Source organism: Alosa pseudoharengus, unplaced genomic scaffold (genome assembly GCF_046254945.1).
Source record: "Alosa pseudoharengus isolate Yale_2024_CS ecotype anadromous, Long Island Sound unplaced genomic scaffold, YU_APseudo_1.1 YU_APseudo_1.1_scf_19, whole genome shotgun sequence".
Classification (NCBI taxonomy): domain Eukaryota; kingdom Metazoa; phylum Chordata; class Actinopteri; order Clupeiformes; family Clupeidae; genus Alosa; species Alosa pseudoharengus.
The window spans coordinates 239,248-248,128 of NW_027468657.1; the positions used below are offsets into that span (position 1 = coordinate 239,248).

Genomic DNA, 8,881 nt, shown 5'->3' on the forward strand with positions numbered 1-8,881 from the left:
ACTGGAAAAAAGAAAAGTTTTATACCCTCAGCCATCACTGCACTAAACAAACTCCTGTGACAATCACCCATTCCCCCTATTCTTTTGTGTTTTATGTTGTCTGCACTGTCCACCTTTTTGCTTGTATGGTGTTGAGGAGGGAGGGAACTGGGGGGGGGTGTTATGTTATATGTTATATGTTATATGTATGAGGCTGTGTACATCCTGCATGGAATGTAACAACGACATGTGTGAAAAAGAATATCCTTATAGGACAATAAAGACTCTATACTATACTAAATGGAAAATCCCTACAGCAAAAGGCCAGCCTACCGCTACATGCATTTGGTTTGTTTCTGCAATTTATTAGTAATGATTTACACAGTTTGTTTACTACTTACTATTTACCTGAGCATTCAGTATTGTGCAATATAGCATACAGAAGGTGAGGGACATTTTGGGGGGAAAGAAGTGGTGCATTTTATCATTCAAACATGCAACTTTTCATGAAAATTCTAGAATCCAAGATGGCCGCCCCCATATGACGTCATAATATGCAAATTAGATATAAACATTTAATCTCTACATAAACTTTCGGTCATCCTTAATATTTCTCTAATTTACAGAAAGTCCCTATCTCTTATCACTTTTAAGATATAGCCTTTTGAAATGAAGATGTCAAAATCGAACGTTTCGAAAAAAAACCTCTGGCGCCTAAAGGGTTAACCCTTAGAACCCTAAGCTGTTTTTAGGGCATTTTCACTACCTTTATTCATAAGGATTTATTCTGGTCATTGTAAGTACCACAAACACATATTAAATTGTTTTTTTCAGCAGAGTCTAGGCTATCCAGATATGCCATCATGTATTAGTACTAGCCATTGATTTTATTTTGATTTGTAAATAATTAAAATATAAAAAGCATATTATAAAAATTCTTATATTTCGACATGTATCTCACCACAGCAAGCTCATAGCTCTACATGCATTTCATGTGTGTGTAGGGCAGACTGTCCTGAATCGGGCAATATAATTGCCATGTTGGAGGGATACTCTGGGGCTGAGCAATTTACAGAAATATGTGGTGTGTGATTTATGGAAATAAATGGCATTTTTTATTTAGTGATGAAAAATGACCTTTTTGCGCTCCATATCTGTGACACGAACTGATCTGACCTGACTTGACCCGAGGTTGCGTGTTAGCCTGTGTGCCTATGGTGTATCCACTCATGATGATTCTCAACTTTTTACTGCATTGCCATGAACAAAGTAAAGGCAAAAAGGTGTTTCTTTGTTGAACAAATTGGGATGCAATGTGAGCCTTGAATTGGATGCTATGCAGGAATTTGCTAGGATCTCAAAACCGAATTATGAACATGCTTTGCCATAGAGAAACACACGATAGCGTTGGATTATAAACATGCTTTGCCACAAGAACAGACAAAAACGTGGGGTTTATGAACTATATGAAGTTATTATTTTGCTGTCACTCCGTCTGTTTTATAACCCAGAAGGATGGCCCTCTTTCATCTGACATGCGTGGCATATCTATCCGATCACAGGTCCGTGAGTAATTCAAACAAGAGTAATGGGTGTGCAGCGTTGGTTTGTGTACATGACGTTATTATTTTGCAGTCACTTAGTCTATTTTTATAAGCCAGAAAGAACGATGAACATGATACCAATGGATAGCTCTGTGTCTCCTCTTTCATCTGATATGCGTGCCATATCGATGCGATCACGGGTTCGCAAGTAATTCAAACAAGAGTAATTGGTGCGCAGGTGAACGCCAAGAAGTATAGACTGTAAATACAGTATGATGCAATTTGATTTAATTTCATGATTTTTTAAAATTTTCATACTTCTCCACTTCTGCTCTATCATGCAATAAAGATTTAATCTAGCTGCGATTAACAGTTCCGGAGCAATGTAACAGAGAAGAAAGGGTGTGTTTTTTGACGCACTTTGCGTCAATCGGGTTCTAAGGGTTAAGGTGGAGGTAAGACACACAGCACACCAACCTTTTGAGTGAATCTGGGATGATTATCTTAAGGTCTCTAGCGCTGAAACGTACCTCACCATCTTTGAAGCCATTTCTCAGAGTGATTGAGTGAAGCAAAATCTTCAGGTGAAAGCCTTAGAGAATAAGGAAAAAAAAAAAAAAAAAAAAAAAAAAAAGGAAAATCAGTGAAAATGCAGAATTGCTTTTTTGGCTTCAGATGAAAGCCTATGGAATATATGCTTCTCAGTTTAGCATTTATAAATGCTTTTTTGCAAGGAAGTAAAAGAGCAATGAATGAAAAATCAGTTGCAATGAAAATAGCAGTGTTCTCTGTAGAATTCTGGTAGAGTAAGAGTATTTCCAAAGTCATATATTTAGTCAAGTCATATTTATTTATATAGCACACTTAAACGCAATGTTATTGACCCAAGGTGCTCAGAAATAAAATAAACAGTAATAAAAACAAAAAATAAAGACATATATGACAAAAAATAAAAATAAATAAATGAAAATACAAAATAATAATAATAATAATAATAATAATAATAATAATAAACAGATTATGATTGTAGATAAAAAATAAACATATGGTTACTGAAACTACTACTACTATAGGCCTAGAGAAAGATGTACAGTAAAGTTAGATGCCAGTTAATATAATGCAGAAAATAAATATAAATAAAAAAATAAATAAATAAATAAATAAATAAACAACCAAACAAGGGGAGAAATTAATGGACATTATAGGCCAAAGAAAATAGATGGGTCTTTAAATTTGATTTAAAACTACTGATGGTGGGAGAGGACTTAATTTCTATAGGGAGATTGTTCCAGAGTCTGGAACAGAAAAAGCTCTATCACCTTTAGTTTTAAGGGTTGCCTTTGGGACTGATAGAAGAAGTTGTGAGGAAGACCTCAGTGGCCTAGAAGGACAGAAGGGACTTAAAAGGTCACAGATATACTGTGGTGCCATTCCATTTAGGGCTTTGAAAACAAAAAGTAAAACTTTAAAATGAATTCTGTAATTGATAGGTAACCAATGGAGTTGGGCCAGCACAGGACTTATGTGCATATGTTTCTTTGTTCCAGTAAGAAGCCTAGCTGCTGCATTTTGGACTAATTGAAGTCTAGCAAGGGTAGATTGGTTCAGACCTAAATACAGAGAGTTACAATAGTCCAGCCTAGATGTAACAAAAGCATGGATTACAGTTTCTAAGTCAGTATATGAGAGCCAGGGCTTTAATTTAGCTATTTGTCTTAGTTGAAAAAAGCTTCCCTTAACCACACTACTGACTTGCTTATTGAAATTCAAAGAGGAATCTAGGAGAACACCTAGATTTCTGACCTCACTGTGGCAATTTACAGCCAGTGGCCCAAGTGCATTTCTTATCTTAGGAACAGAGCTGAGTGGACCAAAAATAATTATCTCTGTTTTCTTTTCATTTAATTGTAAGAAGTTTGCAGCCATCCAACTCTTTATGTCATTAAAGCAGTTAAACAGGCTTTCCAAGGTGCAGGAACTATCGGCTGTTAATGGCAGATAAAATTGAGAGTCATTAGCATAGCAGTGATATTGAATTTTATGTTTGTTAAAAATGGAGCCAAGAGGCAGCATATATAGGGAGAATAGCAGAGGGCCTAAAATGGAACCCTGAGGGACACCACATTTGATAGGTGCAATGGACGAAGAGCAATTACCTAATCTTACAGAGAATGTTCTATCATTCAGATATGATGTGAACCATTTCAACTTCATCCTCCAGACATTTTAACAGGGTGCTATGGTCAATGGTATCAAAAGCAGCACTAAGGTCAAGAAGAGCTAAGAGGGCACAATAACCATTATCTATTGAGCAAAGAATATCATTTTGCACCTTAAGTAGAACAGATTCGGTGCTACGAAGTTTTCTAAAACCTGACTGAAATTTATCTAGGATGTTGAAAGCATTCAAATAAGAAGTGGCCTGAGAGAGAACAACTTTTTCCAGGATCTTTGAAACAAAAGGTAATTTGGAAATAGGCCTATAGTTTTTCAGGTCACTGTAATCAAGACTGGGCTTCTTTAGTAGAGGTTGGACAATTGCATGCTTAAAACTAGAGGGGACCACTGCAGTAGATAGAGAGCTGTTGATAATGGCCAAAACAACAGGGCAAATGATGTTAAAGACTTCCTTAAACAGGTGTGAAGGTAAAACATCTGAGTGGCAAGAGGAGGATTTCATATGAGAGACCACTTCAAATAGCTGGGAGGGAGACACAGGTTGCCACTGCTGAAGGCAGCTGGGTGAGAGTTTTATAACTGAGGGATCAGAAATTAAGGAAGGAATTTGAGATTTAATGTTATTAATCTTATCAATGAAGAAATTGAGAAACTTCTCACAGTTTTCAGTGGTGGGAGTGATAAAGTACGGAGCCCTCCGGGTGACATGGGGAAAAAAAACATGGGTTAGAAAAAAAAAAAAAAAAGTAGTGGGGAAAAAAAACGATGCACTTTTGCGGGATCTCATTGCGGGATCTCGCAAAGTTTTGCGAGATCTCGCAAAACTTTTTTTCTACTTTTGGAACTTGCTGGGCTTCCTACTTGACCCCAATAGGCCCACAAACCACTACCGCCAGATGGCAATCGTATCATGATACTATGATTGCTCTATCACTGTTGCGTGTTGTGGGTTTTCTGGACACATTACATAGGCCTATGACACGGGAGGGAGAGGGAGACACCTGCGTGCAGACACGCACACACAGCAGGCTACAATAAATTGCCTAACAGACAGCAGCCTAATTTCGAGGTATCAGGGTGCGATTTGTAGGGGGGGATGGTGAGGATTTCCCCACCTCTGGTTTTCCTATCCCTACCTCTGCTAAATTATTTTTATCTCCGGTGGGGACAAGGATTAAACCCCTTGATAGCGATGAATGCAACTTAACTGCTAGCCTACTTAAACTCTTGAAATCTAGCGATCTTCAGTGTCAATACATCAGAGTAGGCTATTCAGTAGCCTTCTGGCAGACGGCGCATATTTCTGAACGTCATCGAACACAAAAACATTGTAACATTTTCAGTCCCTCTCAACATTTTAGTGCGGGAACTTCCGCAGGGAAAACAGCGCTGAACCAAACATGAAACGCGCTCAGAGCAGCATATCGTCTTACTTTAAACACCTAGTAGTTTGCAGAGGACGAACGAGAAAGCACTCATTTGATAAATCAGCCAGTAGGCTAGGCCTAGTAGACAAATAACTTACAGAAATAATCTGTACAGCAAAAACAAATGTTGGTGGGTATTTAAACTATCTAGCGGGTGTTTTAACAGCTGCAAGAAATAAAATGTTCCCATATGTTCTGGTTCGTAAATTATTTTCATAAAACTTCAAGTTGCCCTATAACTTTTCTCTCCAAACTCTTCACTGCACTGTAGCCAATTAACTGACAGTATGATAGGCTATTTATTTTCTGTAGGCTTCAATAAACACATTTATTTTTTCAACTTTTACAATATTACGCACTTGGCTACTGAACGCAAATCTGCAGGAGAGAGAATGCACGCAGCCTACGCAACGTGTAGCGCAATGTGTAGGCTATTTGTATACCAACTAAGACTGTTAGCCAATTCACTAACTCAAGACTTCAGTGTCATCATATACAACATTTTACATAACAAATACAGAAAGGATGGAGGCAGCAAAGGTAGAGGAGTCATTTCAGATGGGTCAAGAACAAGGTGAATTTGTAGGCTATGTTTCTCAAAACGTAGTCCAACCCTGCATTAGAGGAGCTGAGCACACTCGCTGTTTAAAGTCATACACAACGGTAAACTAAAACTAAGCTAAAGGTAAATGTTACAAAGTTGGCAAAATTAATATAGGCTATTATTAGCCATGAAATTACTAGGCTATGAATCGTTCGTTCATTTTTTTTTGTTTTGGGGGGGGGGGTTACAAACATATTCAAAATCCCCCCCCCCCCCCCTCTGTTTTTTACACAAATCGCACCCTGGGTATCACTAATACCTATTAAATAAATGTAAAGGACACAGAACTGTAAGCTCAAATTCAAAAACGTTTGAAGTCTACCCAAACATATGCAAAGGGAATATATATAAATTGTGTTGCATATAGCCAGCTTAATTAATGTCAATTTAAAGATTATGATTAGCAGTGTCTATGCATTTTTCCATTGATAGTTACAGGAAGCCACGTTGTTGTTTAAACTATTGTTGCTTCTAGCCCACGTTACCTCCAGTTTCACTTGCTGCAGGGACGTACACATTGCATGATCGATCATAAGCGTTCTATCTCCGATGTAGCACTCAAATGTGTCTTGACGCCGCCGTTTGTAAGATCAGATCAAATAAGACGTTCTAAATGGAACGCGATGTAATTAAGCTGTTCCTTTCCAAGCGTCTTGGAGACGTACTGTATGTGTGCTGACTGGGCTATGTCTATATAGTTGATGACACCAAATGAATAAGTATACTGCAAATGAGCAGACGTGTGAAGTACCGGGCATAACTTAATTTCGCGGCTACGTGGAGCAGTAGTAGGTTAATTGTTGAGGAGGCCCATAGTTTGAGAAAAGCTGCAGATCATAGGCAGAGAAAGCATAATGCTCTGAGAACAGTAGCCAAAGGTTTTCCTGCAGAAACAGGTGCCTTGGTGCACGCACCCCGCTTTCACTTTGACTCCCTGCATTGTGACAAAAACTGTCAGTCAGACAGTGAATTTTGGTTTACTAAATTAGCATAATGCGGTAACAATTATCATTTCAATTCTATCTGAAATCTTCTCACTGCAGACGTTACAATGCAGACCCAAGCAGCAGCATAGCCTTGCAAGACGTACACTTTGAATTTGATCAAAGCGGCTCTGGTTCTTCACCTAACTTGATGTGATTGGCTGGATGACCGTTCAATCAAATCAACAGACCTATTTGTGTCTCTGTGTGTGCGTTATAGATACGGTTCCAACTCTTTACGGGAGCGTTTATTTCCATATTTTACTTTCAATTTAATCTGACAAAAAGTGTGGGGGATAGAATCGTGTTCCAGCAAAACTGTGTACATTATAACACCCACATCCCCCACGCTTGCTACGCGCCTGGTGTGTGTGCGTGTCTGCACGCAGGTGTCTCCCTCTCCCTCCCGTGTCATAGGCCTATGTAATGTGTCCAGAAAACCCACAAAACGCAACAGTGATAGAGCAATCATAGTATCATGATACGATTGCCATCTGGCGGTAGTGGTTTGTGGGCCTATTGGGGTCAAGTAGGAAGCCCAGCAAGTTCCAAAAGTATTCTTTCTTTTTATTCATTTTACTGTAACCTAACATATTGCTGTTATGTTTGTCATGTTAAGTTCTTATTATATGTTATTGTATTATATTGTACATAGCTCTTACGGTGGTCTCAGGACTTTCACAAAGAAATAAAGAAACCATCAGTACGCTACAACTGTCCGGCTGGAGTTTGCTACAGTGCGTGTCTTTAATGCCGTTCTCACTTCTCTATCCACCCATGGCTTCTGGTTAGGGAAGCTTCGGATCTTTACAGTTGGGATGATGGAATCAGTTAGCATATTGATGTAACTCAATGATACTTCCGTAAATTCATTGATGTCAGCAGAGTTCGTCTTGAACATCTTCCAGTCAACGTTGCTAAGGGCGTCCTGTAGCCTGGCTTCCGATTGGTCAGTCCAGTGCTTGACCTCCTTCGTCACTGGGGGGTCCGTCTGACTTCTCTGTTTGTACATAGGCAGTAGGAAAACAGCGGCATGAAAAAGCTGGTAGAGACTTTGTAACTGTTCTTGAACTGTGTGTAGCAGTGATCCAGTGTGTTGTCACCACGTGTAGGGAAGTGAATGTGTTGAATAAATTCAGGCATGGACCGGTTCAGATGTACTTGATTGAAATCACCGGCCACAATAAGCGCAGCATCAGGGTGCGTGTGTTGTTGTCTATTTAACACTTCTTGCAATTCTGAAACCGCAGCATCTGTGTTGGCTTGTAGAGGAATGTAGACAGCGTTGAATATTACCGAAGTAAACTCACGGGGCAGGTAGAAGGGTCGACAGACGATCGCGAAGGTAAAACATCTGAGTGGCAAGAGGAGGATTTCATATGAGAGACCTGTACTGTCCTCGTCAAGGTGTGCTAACTCCAACTAGACAGTGAGCTAAACTCTCTTCTATTCATGAACATGAAGAATGCCTTAAATTCTTGTTTGCAGATTTATTTTCACTCTTCACATTGTACTGAATCCACATTGATAAGATCAAGAGATCAAATGACGAAAGAGAGTGAAACTAGAAAACAAACAACAAAGTATTGCAATTAGTTAAGTCACCTAGTTTCCATGAACAATACTTTAAGTATAGAAATTACATGTAAAGTTAACAGTTAACATTTCCTAGAGCTAACATTATCCTGAAGGCATCCACATGTTGAAACTAGCATCCATAGTTTTTAACATTTCCACTTAGTTTTTAGCCTTATAACTCCGTTTTTTACCTCATGAAATTACTAACGAGCTAACTTAGCTACAACAAAGATGTGATACATACAAGCGATGCCTCTGCTGGGGAATCAACATGTAAGAAGCAGTTTCTCTGGGGTAATGACCGTCTGCACTTTTAATCAACCTGCCGTTTCTAGCGTTTTTCACACACAAATTCTAACGTGATCTAAACTATTTTCCTGCCTACTTCCTGTACAGCCCAAAAATACAAACGTCAAAATAAAAGTCTGGATGAAACTGAAATTGTACAATATTAAAAGCATTAAATTCAAATGAAATGCCTGAAGGGCAGAACAAGACCACTTCAAATAGCTGGGAGGGAGACACAGGTTGCCACTGCTGAAGGCAGCTGGGTGAGAGTTGTATAACTGAGGGGTCAGAAATTAAGGA

General features: G+C 38.9%; 1 long non-coding RNA gene across 1 annotated transcript; it reads right to left on the reverse strand.

Moving 5' to 3' along the window:
• Positions 1 to 8,185: 8,185 nt before the first annotated feature.
• LOC143132981 (uncharacterized) lies at positions 8,186 to 8,632 on the reverse strand. Its single transcript, XR_012988378.1, has 2 exons — positions 8,538 to 8,632; positions 8,186 to 8,279 (listed from the first exon to the last, which is right to left on the reverse strand). It is a non-coding gene; the product is annotated as an uncharacterized LOC143132981 (long non-coding RNA).
• Positions 8,633 to 8,881: the final 249 nt, after the last annotated feature.